Source organism: Giraffa tippelskirchi, chromosome 5 (assembly GCF_054371585.1).
Source record: "Giraffa tippelskirchi isolate mGirTip1 chromosome 5, T2T-mGirTip1v1.2.pri, whole genome shotgun sequence".
In the NCBI taxonomy this organism is placed as follows: Eukaryota; Metazoa; Chordata; class Mammalia; order Artiodactyla; family Giraffidae; genus Giraffa; species Giraffa tippelskirchi.
The window spans coordinates 130,673,290-130,695,883 of record NC_137279.1 but is presented as its reverse complement, the minus strand read 5'-3'; the positions used below and the strand labels follow the sequence as shown (position 1 = coordinate 130,695,883).

The 22,594-nt window shown below is 40.1% G+C and overlaps 1 long non-coding RNA gene across 1 annotated transcript in view; it reads left to right on the top strand.

The window, feature by feature from the left end:
* The first annotated feature begins 351 nt into the window (after window positions 1–351).
* LOC145504965 (uncharacterized) overlaps window positions 352–22,594 on the top strand; it is a 67,752-nt gene continuing 45,509 nt past the window's right edge. Inside the window, exons 1-2 of the long non-coding RNA XR_014052661.1 lie at window positions 352–467; window positions 10,609–10,689. This is a non-coding gene — a long non-coding RNA (uncharacterized LOC145504965). The remainder of the gene's footprint in view (window positions 468–10,608; window positions 10,690–22,594) is intronic.

Genomic DNA, 22,594 nt, shown 5'->3' with positions numbered 1-22,594 from the left:
ATGCAGCTTGTTTGAGAAACGTGTGGTTGACTAACTGTGGGTTGTTAGCAGTCCTTTCTCTCTCCTATCCATAGATTCATAAGTTCTGCAAATAGACAAAAGCAGTTAAGTTTGTGCACCCAAAGGTTGCTATCTTGTGAAGACTGAAAAGAAACCAACTAATTTCCCAATTCCCCTTTTCACCATGTTCTTGGCATGATATTTTTGTTTGTGGCTTTTGACCCTGAGTGACCTATGGGAGCCCTATAGGTGCAGCTGGGAAATTGTCACCAAATCCACAGGAACTGTGATGTCATAGGTCAGGAGAGGGACCAGACAGCAGGCCACAATAACCTTCAGGCATCTAGTAGCAGTTGTGAAGATGAATGCAGGACCATGTGTCAAGGACCATGCAGAGGTCATGGAGAAAGTGGCCAACTTTCTCCAAAGCAGATAGCTCCTTTCTTGTTGTAGTCCGAGTAGAGTTGGTAAGTAGGAAGGATGAGCTTCAAAATAATTATGCTGTGTTCTTTCTAGAGCAATTATTCCATTTGGGGGTTAATTGCTAGAGTGTGAACCCAGGCACTATCTAATTAGAAATAAGCCTGTACTCGGGAATAATTACCCAGCTAATTGGTCTAGTGTGGTATAGCTCTGAAGACTGGGTAGTAAGAAACAATGGTGAAAAACAGAGTCTTTCCAAGTTTGGGTGTTTCAAAGAAAGGGCACAGAGTGTCAGGACTGGAATGGACCTTAGGGATCATTTGGGCCTCGGGCTCATTTTGCACATAAGGCCCACACTCACAGAAGGTTACTGGCAGAGCAGCACTTGGATGTAGTTCCTTCCTCTCTCTTAGGCCACTACTCAGCAGCTGATACCTACACTGTGTTTGACTGACAGCATCCAAATAATTGGTAAGAGTGGCAGCAACTGGAAATTGGAAGCCAGGCCTTAACCACGAGAAGGGTTCTGGGCAGGGAGGGTTAGTGGTATGATGCTGTACCACCCAATACTGGATTCTAATTTCTCTGGAAGACACATCAACCAGGAGGGACCCCCAACTCTTCCTAGTATTTCCAGTTTCTCATTTATTTCAACTAAACCATTCATGCTCTGAACATTCACTGATCCTCTGTTATGTGCCAGGCACTAGGCTAGACCTAGAGAAACAAACATAAGACAGATGTAGTCCCTTCTCTTATCTGTAGAGACAAGAGTTACCCCAGAAGCCTCTAGTACAACTGGCTTCCATGATATGTGGTGAAAAGCAACAGATCACCTGGATTATTTTCAGGCAAGAACATCTTTCTTCCATCCATATGTTCTCTACTACTTGGGATCTTTAACAAAATCCTTTATAGGGTAAAAAACGGGTGCCCATGTAGCCGCCTACAGAAGTTAGGAGTCATTTAAATTCAGGAAAAACAAATCTTCCACCTCTGCGTACATTTCCTTATATTTTCAAAATATATTCAATAGTATCTTCCTACAGTATATGTATTTTATTTCAGTTTGATTGAATGAAGAGTAAGCAGACTCAAAGCTGTGATAGGACCTTTTAAGTCCTTTAACCATTTGGGGACAAACTCTTCTTTATTGGAAAAAAAAAGATATTTCAGAGACTTTCTTTGTCTTTTTCTATGGAAACTAAATAGTTATAACTGGATTTTTCTCCTAGGAATTAAACTTTACTAGCAACTGCATGCATATTAAAAAGCAGTGTCAAAATGATGTGTCTGCTTGGAGGTAGAGTAAGGGAAAAGGCATGGAGGGACTCTAGGGGTGCTGAACAATGGAGTGCGAAGTTAGAGTTGGTTAGCTTTGAAAAAAGCTACTTGTTCTGCATGATAAAAAAAACAGAGACCAAAAGGTAGCCTTCAGATGCTGGTTCATGCAACAATCCATTATACTTTTATTCATTCAACAAATATTTCTTGAGTCCTGAAATGTACCAAGCCCTCTGCTAGATGCTGAGTGAAGAGCATAAGATGAAACAGCTGCAGGTTCTGATTTCATGAAATGGACAGTATGGTGGAGAGGAAAATGTCAGGACACACATGGACTGGGTAACCTAAGCTTGGTTATGTTGCATAACAAATAACCTCCAAGCCCTTCACTACAATGAAGGTTTATTTCTTGCTCATGTTAGGTCCATTGCAGCTCTGTATCCCTTCCTCTCTGTTTTAGACCAAGGCTAACAATCAGCTTCTGTCTGAGAAATGCCTCCTTGTCAGAGAGGAGAAGTATGACGGCTGAGTCACACAACAACTCCAGCATTTTTTTCTCAGAGTACATTTCCTGCCCAAAGCAAGTCATGTGGCCAAACTTGATGTCAGTGGGGTGGGGAATTTTAACTCCCCCAGCAGAGAGGGGCCTGGGAGAAAGGACAGCAAATATTTTTGAACAAGCAATATAAATATGTACCAAAACTTACAAAAATTTTATGCTGATAAGGAAAGCTATGGGGAAAAGTAAAAATAGAGGGCTGTGAGGGAGAACAACACAGAGAGTGACATAGACAGTGGTGACGTTGCAGCCCTGGAAAAGTTTTCCTGAAGTGACATCTCAGCTCAAACCCAAAAGATGAAAAGGAGGTTATTCAGGAGAAGGGTAGGAAAAAAGTATAACAGAAGAATAGCATGTGCCAAAGTCCTGAGGCAGGGAAGAGCTTGACATGCTCAGAATGATGGAGAGAGGTGGTACCATGTGGTGGTCAAGGGTGAGGGACTTGGGACTGGACATCCTGGACTTAAATCCTAGGTCAGTTCAGTTCAGTTCAGGCACTCAGTCGTGTATGACTCTTTGCGACTTCCCTGTCCATCACCAACTCCCGGAGTCCACCCAAAACCATGTCCATTGTGTCGATGATGCCATCCAAGCATCTCATCCTCTGTCGTCCCCTTCTCCTCCTGCCCTCAATCCTTCCCAGCATCAGGGTCTTTTCCAATGAGTCAGCTCTTTGCATCAGGTGGCCAAAGTATTGGAGTTTCAGCTTCAACATCAGTCCTTCCAATGAACATCCAGGACTGATTCCTTTAGGATGGACTGGTAGGTCAACCCCTTACTAACCATATCTTATTTACTTCTCTGTGCCTCAGTTTGCTCTTGTGTAAAACAGGGATAACACTTTTGACCTCACTGGGTTGTTGTGAGGATTATGTGTGCTTGGCTCAGGATACTTGCTACTAATCGAAAGGAGACCCAGTAGCTGGGATGCAGTGAGCCCAACAAGAGTAAAGGAAATGAGGCTGAGGGTGGTCGCATCTGCTAAGACCTTAAAAGTCATGGTAGGACTCTGGATCTTAACCCTGAATATTATATGTTTTAAACAGGAAAGTAATTTAGGTCAACTTATATTTTATAAAAGCCTCCTGTCATATTCTGGGGAGTAAGATATTCTCCATCTAGACAACAAAGCACTGTTGAAACAAAATGAAATCCTAGAGAGATCCTGAAAAAGGAAGGATGGAAGGAGGAGGCAGAGGGTGGGGAGGGGAAAAGAAATGAATTTCAGACCAAGACAGATAATTGTGAGGGGAGGAGATATAGGAGGAGAGACTGTCCCCTCCCAGTTTCTGGGAGGGGAGCTACCGTTTTAATAAGCATGGGGAGAATACAGAAGGGAGGCCAGGGCTGTTCTTATCAAGGGGTCAGCAGCCGAGCAATAAACGACAGGCAATCGAATGGGCTGAGTGGCAGCCTGGCTCAAAGTGGGGGTCCCCTGACTTCTGGAGCAGTGAGTGTGGGGGGGGCACCACTGCTCTGATGACACGAGGATGGAAATGGCTTTTTGTAGTAAGGAGAGTCTTATGGAAAGTAACCCAGTCCTTGGGCTTCCTCTAAATTGGTGCCTCCTCACCTTTTGTCCTCCCTTGCCTCCTCCACCCGGGAGGCCCAGGCCCAGGGTGAAGGGTTGGACCAGGCTCCGGGTAGCCTGGTATTGTGCGATGCTTTGGGGGAGATGGCCTCACTTCATCAGCTGGATGACAAAACACTGTTAATGGCACCAATAAAGAAGTGTGAATGTAATTTTCTCCTCCTGGTTATTCCCTCAGTATTTGGCATCTTATTTAACAGATCAACTGGCCATTCACGACATCCTTTCTGAAGCCAAGTCTTTTAGTGGTGGAAATTTCCTCAAAGGCAGTGTAGCTCAGATCACAAGCTTATCAGTCGGAAATAGGCCATATACATCTGGCACACGTCAGAGAGACCACAGGAGAGAGTGATCAAGTTCACTTCAAGTTCTGAAAGCTTTCGGGGAGGGCAGTTACAGCCTTTGAAGTCCTGGTGCTTTGGAGGAAAAAGAAGCTAGGGAGAAAATGTAGAACCTTACTTCGAACGCCACATTAAAATATATATGTATGTTGAGTTGCTGGAGATGTAAAGCTGAGAATATATGTGATCAGCATAAAGGCAAAATTTTGGAGCTCTGGAGTGAGCGGGTCTGGCTATGATTTTAGCTACTATTTATTGAAGGATTACTCTGAACCAGGCACTGTTTGGACACTTTGCTGTATTAGTTCCCTTAATTCTCACAACTAGCATACAAAATAGGTGTATTGTCACTCCATTTTATAGGTGACATAACTAAAATTCATTAATACACCCAGGATCACACAGTTTATAAACTTGGGCAATCTGGCTTCAACATCTGATCATATCACCATCACACTCATGGCCCATCTGGATACAAAATGTTGAAGAGACGCAAGTCAGATTCGGGTATTCACATCTGATTCTGTCCGCTAAATGCTAAGGGGTGGGAAGGATATTTATATATGACCTTATACAGCCGCAGACATTTTCAGGAGGGAAAAACAAAAAACTCTCATCTTTGCAAAGCAGCATTGAGTAGGGACTATGGAGGCAGAATTGTCATCTCTTGCCAGTTATAATTTTTTATCATGACCATGTTTTTCCACTGTGATTAAACATTTGGGGCTCTTTTTAAAGAAAGATTAATTTTTTCTTATACATTTACTAAGCCATAAATAACTGGAGGTTGTTGATTAATTTTCAATAGGAAAAAATCCCCAAACTTGAAAAGATATGCTGATGCATCATTTCCATGTGTGCTCATTTTTAAACAACCAAGATGGAGATTGCAATTCCCAAAGCAGAGTATTATGGCTTTGAAGTTTCAGGGTTGTCTGTTCATTAATGTCTCAGGGAGCAGGAGAAAGAAGATATTCAAGCTTAAGTTCACAAGGCTTTAAGATATTTCCTCCTTTGCTTTTTCTTATATTCTGTATCCAATCCTTTGGCTCCAGCCTTATGGTACAATGACTTTATTTTATTTTATTTTATTTAAATTTGAGATTATTTGAAGCTAATTTAGGGGCAAATTTAATAAAAAGAATTACATTTGACAGTTCTATGAGTAATAATAAAACACAACGATGCACATATGACCAAATATCCTGAAAAACAAACCCATCCAGAACTGCTTTCTAAAAATGCCAGGGAAAGCAGTATGAAAATGGACTTTGTAAAAACGTACTGCCATGCATGTTGCCAAATATAATTTCATGCAGGGCACCAATGAGTCTCTTTTTGCCCACGTCTTCCTTTTACCTTGGAGATCAATCCCCTCCTCCCCATTTGTGATGGATTAGATGGAGACCAGAGCAATTAGCCAGCTTAATTTGACAGTTATTTTAAAAATTGGCTGTTAAATTATGAGACAGTTCTGACTAGGCGTGTGGTTACTTCACAAGGGAATTTCTCCCAAGTGTTTATTTGTCTATGTGAATTCCTGCTGTGAAACTAGTTGAGTTTGGCCAGATGATAAGTCAGATTTGTTTTGTGTGAAGAAGACTGCTGCTAGATTTGGATCATCCTAAACCAAACTGTGAGTTAAATGCACAAATTATCACCTAATTGTTCCAATCTGAATACAACTGACAAATTCAGCCTCTTTGTTCCTACTTAGGAAGCCAGATCCATCAACAGTACCAAATATTACTATGAATTCTTGAAACTAAACAAAGTGTTTTAGAATTTCTATTCCCTAATCTACATACTCATTCATAGCCACAGATATTTATTGATTTATAGTCATAAATATTCCTGTAATGTGGAAGACCCAGTTACAGGGTATTCAAGAATAACTAAGTTGTCATAGTTGTTCCATGACTGGCCTGTTGCTGAGTTCCATGCAAATTCTGTGAAAGTAAAGGATATACATGTTTTTTGACTTATTGTAGAGAGGGCTGAAGCATTGAAGAGGACTGGTTCTGGATGACCTTTATATTCTCTTGCAAGCTGGATTTTAAGGCACTTACCATCTGATGGACAGAGCAGTGGGGGCTCTGGAAATGCTGAGATCTGTACATGGCCCCAGGGACCACCCCCTCCCGCCCCACACAGGCCAAGAAATGCCTCCTGAGGTCTCAGCCAAGGTCAGAACCTTTATAGAAACGTCCATTCCCTTCCAAGCGTTCATTTACTGAAAGCATGATAAGAATCCCTTCTATTTGCACACTGCTTCGGAGTTTGTCAGGCATTTGTCACACACACCATCTCAAATGATTCTTTTACTCTAACAGGATAGAACAAGCGTCCTTATCCTTCTCTTACAATGAGGAAACTGAGGCTCAGAGACTAAACGAATCCTCTAAGATCCCATAGTGGAAAGCCAGAATTCCTACAAATAAAGCCTAAGAAACAGATTAAGGGTGTGGAATTTCAGGAGACAAAGTGCTTCCAGATGTCAGAGTGGTCTTCCTTGACTAGGAGAGCCATCCTCCTATACCAGAATGCCTTTCAGGGGGAGGCAGGTGCTGGCGAGAGTAAGGTGGCACTTAGATGCCACCCCCTATGCCAAACCACACCTGGTGGTCGAGGGTGAAGAGAAATCCAGGTCGCATACCCTTTGCCCTTCCCCATACCAGGCTGCCCACAGGAGTACATGTCCCAGAGACTGTCCTGCCCACTCCCTTCTCCCAGCTCATGTTCCTGGGCCCGTGTGAGTAGCAGGCACCCAGGCAGTACCTAACTGTGTGTGAATGCCCGGGTAACAGTGCACACCCATCTACCCAGACATCAGACACTGCTGTTGCCCCAAGGGAAGGGGGATGAGTAGACAAAGCCCCTGCCCTCCTCCATTTGGGGACGCCTCTCTCTCTGAGTTGCAGTGGCAGCGCTCTGAGCTAGAAGGGGAGCCGACTGGCTCCAGCAGCACGTAGGCGAGTGCCCCTACCTCTCTGACAACCATAGGGATAATTCAAAGAGAAAGAGTAAAAACTAACCCCAAGGTGGGGAAAGTGAGGGCGTTTCATACCATGAGAAGTCTGTGTGTTTTCTGCAATGTGACAAACTTCATGTCTCCACCTCACTCACGTGATCCCAGAAGGACCAAGCCCTGCTTCCTGAAGGGGCTTTGCCTGGGAGCTCACACGGGAGCCTCTTCTTTTATCATGTCACAAGATGGCACGCCACAGTGTGTCCCACTGTATCTTGCAGAAAGCTGATATTCCAATGATGTTATTAAAAAGTGGCACCTTTCGCTGCACTGCGAGAAAATCTTTCCGATGGGGGCAAGGAGACTGCGATACCTTTTCCCCAAGGAGCTTGCTTCAGCCACAGCATTTGATATATGGTGACATCTCCCCACACCCTGATGCACACACGCACACATGCACACACACACACACACACACACACACACACACCACAAACACATTTCCTAGCTGAGATGGATAAGGAAGTTGAGGGACTTGTTCAAGGTCACACAGAGGGATAAGGAGGTCAAGTCATTCACATGGGGGCATAAAGCATTTGGCCCAGCGCTTTTTGGCTCTTGGTCCTTCTCCCTGACCTCTGCTCATCCACCACCTCACCTCCTTTTCAGCTGAATAAATGTGTAATGCACACAAGAAATGCCATTGCAATTCAGTGTATCACTTATGAACAGTGGCTTTTAGCTAACAAGAATGCTGTTAACTTGTAGTCCCTATGGGGATTTCCCAATTCAGGGTAGTGTGTTTTTATTTTTGCTTTCTTGGAACTCAAATCCATGCCTAGCTCAGCTTAATGTCCAGGTCTGTGTGCCAAGGAGAGCCTTGTCTGAAGGAGCAAGAGTTCCTCATTTAGCCCAGTGACCCTCCTGGCTGCCATCCGCCCCCCACCCTCAAGGTGGTTGCTCAGCTGCTCCAAGGGAGGGTCAGCTACTTGGAAAGCAGAATGAAAATGATAAAACCTTACCTGCCAACTTCACAAGGATATTTTGAGAAACAAATAAGATTATGAATTTTAAAACTTCTGAAGTAACTAGAAGAAAGAGGGACTTTTTCTGTCTAGTGTGTGTGTGTGTATGTGTGTGTGTGTGTGTCTGTGTGTTAGTCACTCAGTCCTGTCTGACTCTTTGTGATCCCATGGACTGTAACCCACCAGGCTCCTCTGTCCCTGGAATTTTCCAGGCAAGAATACAGGAGTGAGTTGCCATTCCTTTCTCCAGGGAATCTTCCCAACCCAGAGATCGAACCCAAGTCTCCTGAATTGTGAAGGGATTGTGAAATAGCAGAAAGCTGGTGGGCTGGGAGTCAGGCAATGCTGGCTTCAAATTCGGCTCCAATTGTGTACTCCTGGGAATGCTCTTTTCTTTCTGTGTGTGATACGGGAGTTGTGGAGAGAATTAAATGGGAGTCTGCTGAATGCTTCTAGCAGAGCCACTGGTTTGAGAATGGTGGTGATGGGGTATTGGTTCCTTGCTTCTCTGTACCCTCTGCCTATGCATGCCTCATAGACTCTGGGTGCTCTAGAGAGTTTCTAGACTTATTAGTGCAATTGTGCAATAGTTTGGACATTCTTTGGCATTGCCTTTCTTTGGGATTGGAATGAAAACTGACCTTTTTCAGTCCTGTGGCCACTGTTGAGTTTTCCAAATTTGCTGGCATATTGAGTGCAGCACTTTCACAGCATCATCTGTTAGGATTTGAAATAGCTCAGCTGGAATTCTGTCACTTCTACTAGCTTTGTTTGTAGTGATGCTTACTAAGACCCACTTGACTTCACATTCTAGGATGTCTGACTCTGGGTGAGTGATCACACCATTGTGGTTATCTCGGTCATTAAGATATTTTTTGTATAGTTCTGTATATTCTTGGCACCGCTTCCTAATATCTTCTGTTTCTATTAAGTCCATACAATTTCTGTCCTTTATTGTGCCCATCTTTGCACTAAATGTTCCCTTGGTATCTCTAACTTCTTTGAAGAGATCTCTAGTCTTTCACAGTCTATTGTTTTCATCTATTTCTCTGCATGTGCTACTGGAGAAGAGTGGAGAAATACCTCCAGGAGGAATGAAGAGGCTAAGCCAAAGCAGAAACAATGCCCAGTTGTGGATATGTCTAGTGGTAAAAGTAAAGTCCAATACTGTAAGAACACTATTGTATAGGAACCTGGAATGTTAGGTCCATGAATCAAGGCAAATTGGAAGTGCTCATAAAGGAGATGGCAAGAGTGAATATCAACATTTTAGGAATCAGTGAACTAAAATGGACCAGAATGCAAGAATTTAATTAAGATAACCATTATATCTACTACTGTGGGCAAGAACCCTTAGAAGAAATGGAATAGATGTCATAGTCCACAGAAGAATCCGAAATGCAGTACTTGGGTGCAATCTCAAAAACAACAGAATAATCTCGGTTCATTCCCAAGGCAAACCATTCAATATCACAGTAATCCAAGTCTATGCCCCAGCCACTAATGCAAAAAAGCTGAAGTTGACCAGTTCTATGAAGACCCACAAGACCTTCTAGAACTAACACCTAACAAAGATGTCCTTTTCATCATAGGGAACTGGAATGCAAAAGTAGGAAGTCAAGAGATACCTGGAGTAACAAGTAAGTCTGGCCTTGAAGTACAAAATGATGCAGGGCAAAGGCTAACAGAGTTTTGCCAAGAGAATGCAATGGTCATAGCAAACACCCTCTTCCAACAACACAAAAGATGACATCACATGGACATCACCAGATGGTCAACACTGAAATCAGATTGATTATATTATTTGCAGCCGAAGATGGAAAAACTCTATACAGTCAGCAAAAACAAGACCGGGAACTGACTGTGGCTCAGATCATGAACTCCTTATTGTAAAATTTAGACTTAAATTGAAGAAAGTGGGGAAAACCACTAGGCCATTCAGGTATGACCTAAATCAAATCCCTTATGATTATACAGTGGAAGTGACAAATAGATTCATGGAATTAGATCTGATAAGAGTGCCTGAAGAACTAAGGACAGAGGTTCATAACATTGTACAGGAGGCAGTGATCATAACTATATCCAAGAAAAAGAAATGCAAAAGGGCAAAATGGTTATCTGAGGAGGCCTTACAAAGAGCTGAGAAAAGAAGAGAAGTAAAAGGCAAAGGAGAAAAGGAAAGATATACCCATCTGAATGCAGAGTTCCAAGGAATAGCAAGCAGAGATAAAAAGAGTAACATTGGCCAGAAATTCACATACTCCAAGAGTGTTTGGCAATACAGGAAGATAGCTGTGCCAGTAAATGATAGTGCTACCAACAATGATGATGATGGTCATTTTAAACCCTGAGGGTATATTATATCCTAGGAATCATGCTAAGAGCTTTACATAAAGATCTCATTTAATTCTTTGCAGATCCCATTGAGGTTCTATTATCCTCTGCAGCTGAGGAAACGGACACACAGTGAAGTGAAGTTTGTTTAAAATCACCAGCCGGTAAGCTTAGAGGCCAAGGTTAAAATCAAAGCCAGCTCCTGCGCTCTCCCTAGGGATCTTCTTTCACTAAAATTTGTGTGCATGCATGCTAAGTTGCTTTAGTCATGTCCAACTCTTTGTGACCCCATGGACTATAGCCCACCAGACTCTTCTGTCCATGGGATTCTCCACACAAGAATCCTGGAATGGGTTTCCATGCTCTCCTCCAGGGAATCTTCCTGACCCAGAGATTGAGTCTGCGTCTCTTATGCCACTAAAATTTACTGCCCGTGATATCCCTTCAACACACTATACTTCCTTTCCTTTTTTGGTTCCTGGTTCATTTGACTAAACTATAGCTTGTGCCTTATTGCCTGCAAAGAAAAATGGAGAGGAGAGGACCTTTTTTAACTTTCAGTTTGATTCGTGAGTATTTGGCTGAACTACTCTTTGGTCATGTAGTCAATTATGAATGTGACAGAAATGTCCAAATTGTCACAGTTTTAATTGTGTCCGCAAAGACATCATGATGATTCAGAAAAGGGTTGTCATGGTCAGGAAGGAATGGGAATGGGGACTCAAAAAAAACTCATGCTTTTTAATGTTACCTTCTCAGAAATCTCCCCTGACTTTCTATATAAAATAGTACTTGCCTCCCTCACGCTTGGCCCCTTACCCTGTCTTAATTTTCTTCATCGCACCTATCACCATCCATGGGGAGTTACACTCTTTGGCTTGCGTGCTGTTGTTCCCCTTGAAAAGATGGGCTCCTTTGGATCAGGAGCTCAGTTCTGTTTGCTGCTCCATCCTTAATGTCTAGAACAGTGTCTGGCATACAGGAGATGCTCAGTAACTGCTTACTGAATTAATATACTGAATTGTTTTGAAGAAACATATAAACACCTAGAGTAAGTCCTCTCTTTGTGGATTGGATTGTGAAATAATTGAGACAAAGTTTCTCTGTGCTCTTTGTATTTCCTGGGTGCCTGATGAACTAGGGTTTCTTTTTTGCATAACCTTCAAAACGAACTTCACTCTAAGTTTCCTCACACTCTGGTTTGTCTCAACTTGTGCAGTGCCCCATGATACCCACAATCTGACATTTAGATTATTTCTTGCAAATAATTTGAAGCAGCATCACACATCATGGGGTGACATGACTTCCCCCAGAGTAGCTGGAATGTGGGAGATACAGTCAGAAAATGCTCATTTGATCAGCTACATGTTCCCTACTCCTTGAGATGTCCTATCATGTGCCCTGGAACTAGTCAAAGGTTTACTTCTCACTTGTTGGCAGAGGGCCAGCTGAAGGCAGGACTGGTATTCACACATTCCTCCAATGGAAGACACTGCTTTAGGTTAAGTTAAGGGTTATACATGCTTTGCCTGAGGAGCTGAAAATAAGAATTTTCCTGCCCAAAGTGCCATCTCCCCATAAATGAATTGGTGATGTTAATCTGAAGGCTCACTAATGAGATACAAATATGAAATAACTGTAGCTTCTCTACTGGTTACTGTAGCAAAACCACTTGGACCTAATTACAAAGAGTCTTATTAAAACAACTTGAAAATCTTAGAAACCTAACTAGTCAGATAGTCAATTAAATAGGAAGATACAATGGAATATGTAATGTGCTTTTTTTTCCCCAAAGTTGAATGAATCCCACATTCCTATGCTTTGGTCACTATTGACAACAGCTCTTCCAAAACCCAGATTGTGCCTCTTCAGATCTAATGGTAAATAGAGGATAGTTTTTTCCAAAATACAAGACAAAAAAACCCCATTAAAACATCACTTTTCTATATTTCTCCCATCATTATCTTCTCTTTTCTCTCCCAACATTGGATACTTTTTAACTGAAACTGAAACCAATCGTGAGACTGTAGTATTTCTAGAATGAATAGACCCTTTTGGATTAACAATTTTTCCATCATCCCATCTAAAATTTCTTAACTTGGCAAGCAGGCATACCAGTACAAAAGAAAAAGGCTCATGTCTTGGCCTGGATCAAAAATGCTAAACTAAGAAAATAGGCAATTTTGTCTTAGATCAGTCAATCAGTAACTACTTTCACAGAGTCCAATACCAAGCTAAGTGTTGCTGAAGATCCAAAGGAGGTATGATGCATGGTCTCTGCTTTCAGTCCATTCCAGTGACTATTAGTCACCTTTCCTGAGCTAAGCTGGATAGTACTAACAAGACTATTAGTTAAAAGCTCCTGGAACTGCAGAACTGTGGCCCAAAAGAGACTTAAAATAACAAGGACACACACAAAAATGAAAAGAAGTTCTTGCAAATTGTAATTCATGGTTGCCTGGTACTTCCTTAAAAATACCCATAAGCAAAAATCCTTCAAGCCTCAGTGAGGTTGTGTGGTTTTCCACTTCCCCATCAGCTTGGATAGTCAGGGATCCCGCAGAGGGTTGCAGGAGGAGCAGCCACAGAAATAAACAGAAGCCTTTGCTATCACGTGGCAAGTAAGTGTTGCCTCTCTTGAGCATCCCAGGTAACTGGGGCAGCCCCCTGACAATGGATGAAATGATATCGCATCCAGTCGGAGAACAACCCAGCAGAAACAGCAAGATGACATATAAACCCATAATCTCAGCTTTTAATATGAAGCAACAATACATGAGCACACTGTACTTCTGCAGCTACTCTAGAGAAAGAAAGAGAGTAAAATGTGTAAGAAAGCCACAGTTAAATTACTCACTATTAGCCCCTACAGTGTGCTTCCATCCTACCTGGATGAAGACTGTATACTCACATATACACACACACATAGATACACAGACATGTGTAGGGGTAGAGACTGTCACAGCTAAATTTTTTACTAGTGTAATGAGGAACGAGACCAACAGAAGGAGCTCCCTGGGCTAATTTCCCAGCCAGCAGCCACTTCAATGTTCCCACTAGGAGAGTGAGAAGGAGTGAGAGCAAAATATGATAAATAATGACTGGCTCTGCTGGTCAGGAGAAATTATCACTATGCTTGAGGGATCTAAGGATATGTTCATCTAGGAAACGTACTAGGGGTGCAGACTGAGGAAAGGGAGGAAAGAAAACCCAGAATGGATTGGACATATCTCTAGGACATATTCATTTAAATTAAAGGAAAATTTTAAAGCACAAATTAGATATGACTAAACCTAAAGGTTGCCAAACATCTTAGTTCCCCCAAATTAAAATTGCTTTTTAACTTGTGGCTTTATATGGCTTGGGAGGGGGTGAGGCAGAGCAAGCTATTTTACATTTCCCATAGGCATCTGCCCCAAGACAGTATGTTTAGGTGTATATTTGCTTCTATGTCTTAGCACAGCAAAAGGCCAAGATTCCTTATTCTGTGCTCACCTACAGAGATCTTTTCTGTGTAGCAGGAAAATAGGACCTAGAAAATTCAGGGGAATGCAAAGGAAAAATATTATCAAAGCTCAGAAAAATTGGTTTTGCCCATATTTCTGGGCTAAAATTTACTTTGATGTGTCACAAGCAAATAAGTAAGCATCAAGCCAGGGTGGGCTTAAATGTTCATAGGATAGAGAATGGGTAGGCATTATTTATCTTATATGACTTTCCTAGAAAATGAAGGGAACATATCTAGCAGTTAAAGAATTTTGTTTTTTTAAAACCTGGTTGATAGTCTGCCCAGTGTACGACCATGTATCTTACATATAAAAAGACTCTGACAGACCAGTAATATATTCTTCAGTAGCCAGAGGAGTAATAGGATCTGGGTTTTCATTCCTGCCTGAAACAACTAAAACAAACAAACAAGAAGAAACAAAACAATACAAGAAAAGTATATAAGACAACAAATGTTTGGACATCAAGCAATGAAGGTAGGAAACAAATGAGGTGAGCCCTACGACTGACCCAGACTAAAATGTGGAAAGGTTTCCAGGCTACAGTGCATGAGGAGGACTGTATCTCAGATGGAACTTGCTGGTCTCCTTGAGATGAAGATACAAAGCTGGAAGTCCAGGGAGGTCAAGGCAGCTAACTGCTTGCAGGACAAAGTACCAAAGAGAGAAAGCCCAGGAGATCTTTAGGCACTCTCTCTTGAGTCTTCAGATGCATATGTGTCGGAAACTGCCAAGAAAAAGCCAAAAAAATATTAGAAGATATATACTACATGTAGTTCATACAAGTGAAGGTATGGTGCCTGTCATGAGCAACCAGAAAGGAAAGCCTCATAATTTGGGGTACTGGATAGAATAATTGGAAAAGCTTTGATTCAGTAGTGGGAAAAAAAATTAGAATGGAAGGCAGGGGCCCCTCCCAACCCCAAGATACATATCATACAAATTAAAATATGGTCAGAGAGTAATCATGGTACCCAAATCAAAAGTCAAAGGGAAGGTATTTGAAATAGAAAGGTTAATTTGTGATGGAGGTGATTTTTACATGGGCATAGCTATATGGTCATTCTTCCAAGTAATCAGTACCAATGGTTTATTACAAAACAATGGCTAATGAATCACCAGGACAATGCAGAGAAGGTACCATTGTACTTCTGTTAATGTGACATACTTTTGTATGGTGCTTTAGTAAACCTCTTTATAAATATTTATTAAGTATGCACCCTATGGCATGAATCCAGGATTGAAGAGTGATTGAACATCAGCTCTTGCCTCATGGAATTTCTGATCTAGGAAGGGAGACAGAGCAGTAAATAATTAAGGAGATCAAATCAGTCAGTCCCAAAGGAAATCAATCCTGAATATTCATTGGAAGGACTGATGCTGAAGCTGAAGCTCCAGTACCTTGGCCACATGATGCAAAGAACTGACTCATTGGAAAAGACTCTGATGCTGGGAATGATTGAAAGCAGAAGGGGGATGACAGAGGATGAGATGGTTGGATGGCATCACCGATTCTATAGATGAGTTTGAGCAAGCTCCGGGAGTTGGTGATGGACAGGGAAGCCTGGTGTGCTGCAGTCCATGGAGTTGCAAACAGTGGGACATAACTGAGCAACTGAACTGAACTGAACTGAGTGTGAATAATGCAATTCCAACATGAAATTCTGAGCAAGTGCATGGTAGGGTTAATTAACTTAGTTTGAGGGGGTCACAGAAAACATTCTGGAGGAAGTGATGCTGAGACAAAAAGAAGGAGATAGATTTAGCCAAGTGAAGAATCAACATTTACAAAGGCTGAGGAGAGAGAAAACATGGCTCCTTTGAGAAACTGTGAGCATTTCGGAGTGTTATTCCCTTTGTGTCCTTCCACGACTCTGGGAAGAAGGTTCACCAATGAGAGAGCTGAAGCTTACAGATATCTTATAAAAATGAAAAGTGACAGAACTGGGATTAGAAAACTCAGCTCTCCAAATAGTCAGTCTATGTTCTTGCTCCTTGTACTTCACCATGTTAGTTTTATATATGAGCGGTAGTGTATGGGAAATCTCTGTACCTTCCATTCAATTTTCCTGTGAACCTGTACTGCTCTAAAATATAAAGTCTATTTTTTAAAAAACCTGATATCTCCATCAGTAAGCCAATAAAAAAGCATTAACTAACATAAAGGTGGACATATAGAACAATAGAATAGAATGGAGAGCCCAGAAATAAACCTCTGTATATACTGTCAATTGATTTTCAACAAGGGTGCCAAGGCTATTCAATAGGGAAAAGATGGTCTTTTCTAACATACAGTATTGGGAAAATTGAATATTTACATGCAAAAGAATGGTGTACTTACCTTACACCACATAAAAATATTAACTCAAAATGGATCATAAATCTAAACATAAGAGGTAAAACCATAAAACTTTTAGAAGAAAACATAGAGGGACAACCTCATGACCCTGACCTTTGTAAGATTTCATGGATTTGATACCAAAAGAAAATAGATAAATTGGACCACATCAAAATTAAAAACTTCACTGCATCAAAAGATACAGTCTATAGAATAAACAAGCAATCTATAGAATGAGAAAAAAATTTTAAATCTTACATCTGATAAGGGGTTAATAACTAGAATATATAAAGAACTCCTTCAACTCAACAATGAAAAACCAAATAACCTGATTGAAAAAGGGGCAAAGGTTAGACTTTTCATTTCTGGTTTGGCATGTAAGAAGCTTACATGCAAAGGAAAAGTTGGTTCTTTGAAATGGTCGATATAATTGATAAGGCTATAGCCAGGATAAGAAAAAAAGAGAAGAGATATAAATTACTAATATCAGGAATGAAGGAGAAGACATCACTACAGATCCCATGGACATTAAAAGGATAGTAAAGGCATATTGTGAACCACTCTATGCCCATAAATTTAATCATCTAAATCAACTGAGCCAATTTCTTGAAAGACATAATCTGCCAAAATGTGTACAAGAAGAAATAGACAATTTGATTAGGACTATATCTATTAAAGAAGTCAAATCAGTAACCCTCCAAACCATAAAGCAGCACCTCCAGATGGCTTCACTGATGAATTCCATACAACTTTTAAGGAGATATACTGCCCAGTTCTCTACACACTCTTTCAGAAGATAGAGGCAGAGAAACACATCCTAACTCATTCTGTGAGGACACTATCCTAATACCAAAACCAGATGAAAATATTACAAGAACAGAAATACTAGCAAATCAAATGCAACAATGTGTAAAAAGAATTACACATCACAACCAAGGAAGATTTATCCCTGTTATGCAAGACTAGTTCAAAATTCCAAAATCAATTAGCATAATCCATCACATGAATAAGCTATTGAGTAAAAATCACTGGGCTTCCCTGATGGCTCAGTGGAAAAGAATCTGCCTGCCAAGATGTAGGTTTGGTCCCTTGGTCAGGAAGATCCCCTGGAGTAGGAAATGCCAACCCCTTCAGTATTCTTGCCTGGGAAATCCCATGTACAGAGGAGCCTGGCAGGTTACATGGTACATGGGATCACAAAAGAGTTGGACATGACTTGGTGACCAAACAACAATGAGTAAAAAATTACATGATCACAGCAATAGATGCAAAACAAACAAACAAACAAACAAAAAACCCAAAAACTGTATTTGAAAAAAATCTAGCACCCATTGATGATAAACACTCTCAGAAAACTAAGAATAGAGAGGAACTTCCTCAACATTATAAACAGTATCTAGAGAAAAACTACAGTTAACACCTTATTTAGTGTTAAGAACCATGAAGCTAAGATCAGGAACAAGGCATAGATGTCCCCTCTCAACACTGTACTGGAAGTGTTAGCTAATGTAATAGACAATAAAAGGTAATAAAAGCTACAGAGATTGGATAGAAAGGAATGAAGTTGTCTTTGTGTAGAGATTACATCATAGTTCATGTAGAAAAATCCAAAGAATCAACAGAAATACTCATAGAACTATCAAGTGATAATAGCAAGGTTGCAGGATGAAAAGTGAATATACATAAGTCAATGACTTTCCTATATACAAACAATAGAATGGGAAAGACTAGAGACTATACAAGAAATAAACAAGTGTAATTTTAAATTGAAAACACAGTACCATGTACATTAGCACCTAAAACTGAAACACTAAGGTATAAATCTAATAAAATATGAAAAAGATCTATAGAAGGAAAACTATAAAACTCTGATAATATTTTATTTATTTAAAAAAATAGAGAGACACACCATGTTCATGTTTAGGAAGAAATGGTATTATCAAGATGTCAGTTCTTTCTAATTTGACCTATAGATTCAATGCAATCCCAAGCAAAATAGCAACTTATTTTGTGGTGATTGACAAATTAATTCTGAAGTTTATGTGAAGAGACAAAAGACCCAGAATACCCAACTCAATATTGAAGGGGAAGAATGAAGTCAGAAAACGGCCACTACCCAACTTCATGACCCACTATAAAACTACAGTAATCAAGAGACTGTGGTATTGAGAAAGAGTAGACAAGAGAGCCCAGAAGAAAAGAGAGAGCTCAGAAATAGACCCACATAAATATAATCAACTAATCTATGATCAGTCAGTTCTAAAGGAAATCAATCCTGAATAATCATTGGAAGAACTGATGGTGAAGCTGAAGCTCCAATACTTTGGCCACCTGATGCAAAGAGCCGACTCATTAGAAAAGACACTGATACTGGGAAAGATTGAAGGCAGGAGGAGAAGGGGATGACAGAGGATAAGATGGTTGGATGGCATTACTGACTCAATGGGCTTACCTGGTAGCTCAGCTGGTAAAGAATCCACCTGCAATGCAGTAGACCCTGGTTCGATTCCTGGGTTGGGAAGATCCTCTTGAAAAGGGATAGGCTACCCACTCCAGTATTCTGGCCTAGAGAATTTCATGGACTGTATAGTCCATGGGGTCACAAAGAGTCAGACATGACTGAGTGACTTTCACTTTCTTTTCTTTCACCGACTCAATGGACATGAGTTTGAGCAAACTCCAGGAAATAGTCAAGGACAGGGAAGCCTGGCGTGCGGCAGTCCATGGGGTCGTAAAGAGTGAGACACAGCTGAGCAACTGAAAAATAGCAACAAATCTTTGATAAAGTAACAAGAAACAAAGGCAATAGTACAGAGCAAGGTAGTCTTTTCAATAAATGGTGCTGGAACAACTGGACATTCATGTGCCAGAAAAAAAAAGAATATAGACGCAGATCTTACACTTTTCACAAAAATTGACTTAAATGGATAACAGACCTAAATATGAAATGCAAAGCTATAAAAACTCCCAGAAGATAACATAGAAGAAAACCTAGATGAACTTGGGTATGATAATGCCAGTCTATTAAAACATCAAAGACATAATCCATAAAAAAATAATAAGCTGGATTTCACTAAGTTAAAAAACTCTGCTTTGCAAAAGGCAATGTCAAGAGAATTAGAAGACAAGCCACAGTCTGAGAAAAAATATTTGAAAATGATATATCTGAAAAAGAATTGTAAAACATATGAAAGCCCCTTAAAACTCAATAGTAAGGAAATGAACAACCCGATTTAAAAGTAGGCCAACATATATATATATATATATATGTTCTTAGTGTTTATTTAGGTAAGCATATGAAAAGATGTTCAACCTAATATGCCATAGGGAATTGTAAATTAAAACAATAATGAGATACCATATACACATATTAATATGGAAGAAGTCCAGAACACTGAAAATACCAAATTCTGATGAGGATGTGGAACAATGGGAACTCTCATTATTGCTGATGGAAGTGCAAAATGTTATAGTCACTTTGGAAGACAGTTTGGTCGTTTCTCACAAATCTAAACATACTTTCACTATATAATTTAACAATCATGCTCCTTTGTATTTATTCAAATGATTTGAAAACTTACATTCATAAAAAACCCTGAATAAACCTATTTATAGAAACTGTATTTACAGCTGCAAAAACTGAAAGCAATCAAGATGATCTTCAATAGGCAGATCAATAAATAAACTTTGGTTCATCAAAACAATATTATTCAGCACTAAAAAGAAATGAGCCATCTAACCATGAAAAGACATGGAGACAACTTAAATGCATATTATTAAGTAAAAGAAGTCAATCTGTAAAGGTTACATACTATATGATTCCAACTATATGACATTCTGAAAAAGGTAAAACTATGGGGATGATAAGATTAGTGTTAGCCAGAAGCTAGAGGGAGGGAGAGATAAATAAGCAGAGTAAGGGTTTTTTTAAGCATTGAAACTATACTGTATGATAGTATAATACTTCATGCATGTCATAATATTGATACATTTGTCAAAACCCATAGAAAGTATAATACCAAGAGTGAACTCTAATGTAAACTATGAACTTCGTATGATGATTTGTTGATGTAGGTTCATCAACTGTAACAAATGTACCACTTTGATGAGGGAAGTTGGTAATGGAGGCTGTACATGTGTGGGAATTCCTATACCTTTCACTCAAATTTTCTCTGAACCTACAACTGCACTAAAAAATGATGTTTGCTAATTTAAAAATAAAAAGGGGATGTTGAACACACATTTCTCCAAAGATATACAAATGACCACCATGTTCATGAGAAGATGCTCAAAATCATTAATCATTAGAGAAATGCAAATCAAAACTATGAGATGCTAACTCACACCTATTAGGATAACTATTATCCTAAACAGAAGAAAAGGGGGAGAAAAACAGAAAATAAGAAGTACTGGCAAGGATATGGAGAAATTGAAACCGTTGTGCACTGTTGGTGAGAATATAAAATGGTACAGCTACCATAGAAAATAGTGTGGTGGTTCCTCAAGAAATAAAAAATAGAATTACTGTATGATTCAGCAGTTCCAATTCTGGGTATATACCTTAAAGATTGAGATCAGGATTTCAAAGACATACTTAACAGCATTGTTCACAATAGCTAAAATCCCAGTTATGCAGCATGGGTTTACTGGTGCATCAGCCTCCTTTTGCTGCTTTAACAAATTACCATAAACTCAATGGCTTAAGGCAGTGCAAATTTATTCTCTTATCATTCTGAAGGTCAAAAGTCTGAAATAGTCTTATGGGTCTTAAATCAAGGTGTCAGCAGGGCTGGTTCCTTTGGTGCCACAGAATATAAACAGCCAGCAAAAGCTGGAAAAGGCAAGGAGTGGATTCTCTTTTAGAACCTCCGGATGGAAGGAGCATAGTCCTGTTGACATCCTGATTCCAGCTCAATGATATTGATTTTGGACTTCTGACCTGCAGAACTATGATAGAATACATCTCTGTTGTTTTAAGCCACAGTTTGTGGTTGTTATAGCAGCCACCATAACTAATATAATTTCTAAGTGGAATGAACTTAGAATGTAATTTTGTATATGTAATTTTGATGTGTGGGCCTTAATACCTTTAAGTGTGGTCTCTAAGCTGTCATACTAGCATCACCGGAAAGATTATTAGAAATGTTGCAACTCAGATCCCATTCCCAGACCTCATGAATCTAACTCGGCATTTGAGTAAGAATCCCAGATGTATCAAATTTGAGCCATGAGTCCTAGAGACAGAGAACCAGACAAGAGAACCCCAGGAATCTGGAAGCCCATGGAGGGCCACTCAACCCTTGGAGCATGTCCCAGCACAGACCCTTGTATGGAAGAAATGTTATATTTTGTTTAGGTAATCTTTAATTTAGACTACTGAAATAGATGAACAAATATTCTAACAAATACTCCATCTATATGCCAGGCAAAGCACAAATAATTTGAACACATATGAACTATCAAATGTGTGTTTATAAGGCAGGCAAGTCTTTCATTTCACACACACATGAAAAGTTATTACTCATCATAAAACGTTTCTGCTGTTTAACCATAACTATGATATGGATGTTCACAAGAGCTCTACTGATTGTTACCTTGGGGAATCACGGCTAATCATTTTCAGGCTTTACTACTTACTGTAAGCTAACCACAGAAACCACATCTTCAGTCACATGGCCACTGGAGGCTTTTCATTCCGTGTACAAATTAAGCAGCCACTTAGATTTGGAGCCAGCATTTAGAAAAATTTTATGCATTTGGGTTGGATTACTTAAGGGAAAAAAGGCTGTCTATGGGCTTAGCAATGCTACCCTTGTTGTAGATCAGGTGTCCATTTACGTGTGGGATTGTTTGTGGACTCATTCCATTAGTCTATTTTGAGTCATTACCAAACTGTCTCCATACTGTAATTTTGTCTTGATACCCTGTAGTTTAAATCCTGCAACTTTTACCTTCTTTTTCAGCTTATCCTGATTAGGAGTTGGTAAACTATGACCAGTTGAACCAACAACTGTTTTGGTAAATAAAGCATTATTGGAAAGCAACTAGTCTCTCAATTTCATATTGTTTATGGCTGCTTTCTGACTACAATGGCAGGATCAGGTAGTTGCAATAGGGGGTAGCCTGGGCCACAAACTCTAACATAATTGCTATCTGTCCCTTTACCAGAAATATTTATTGACCTCTGGTCTTGATAATTCTTGTTCTTTTGCATTTCCATATAAA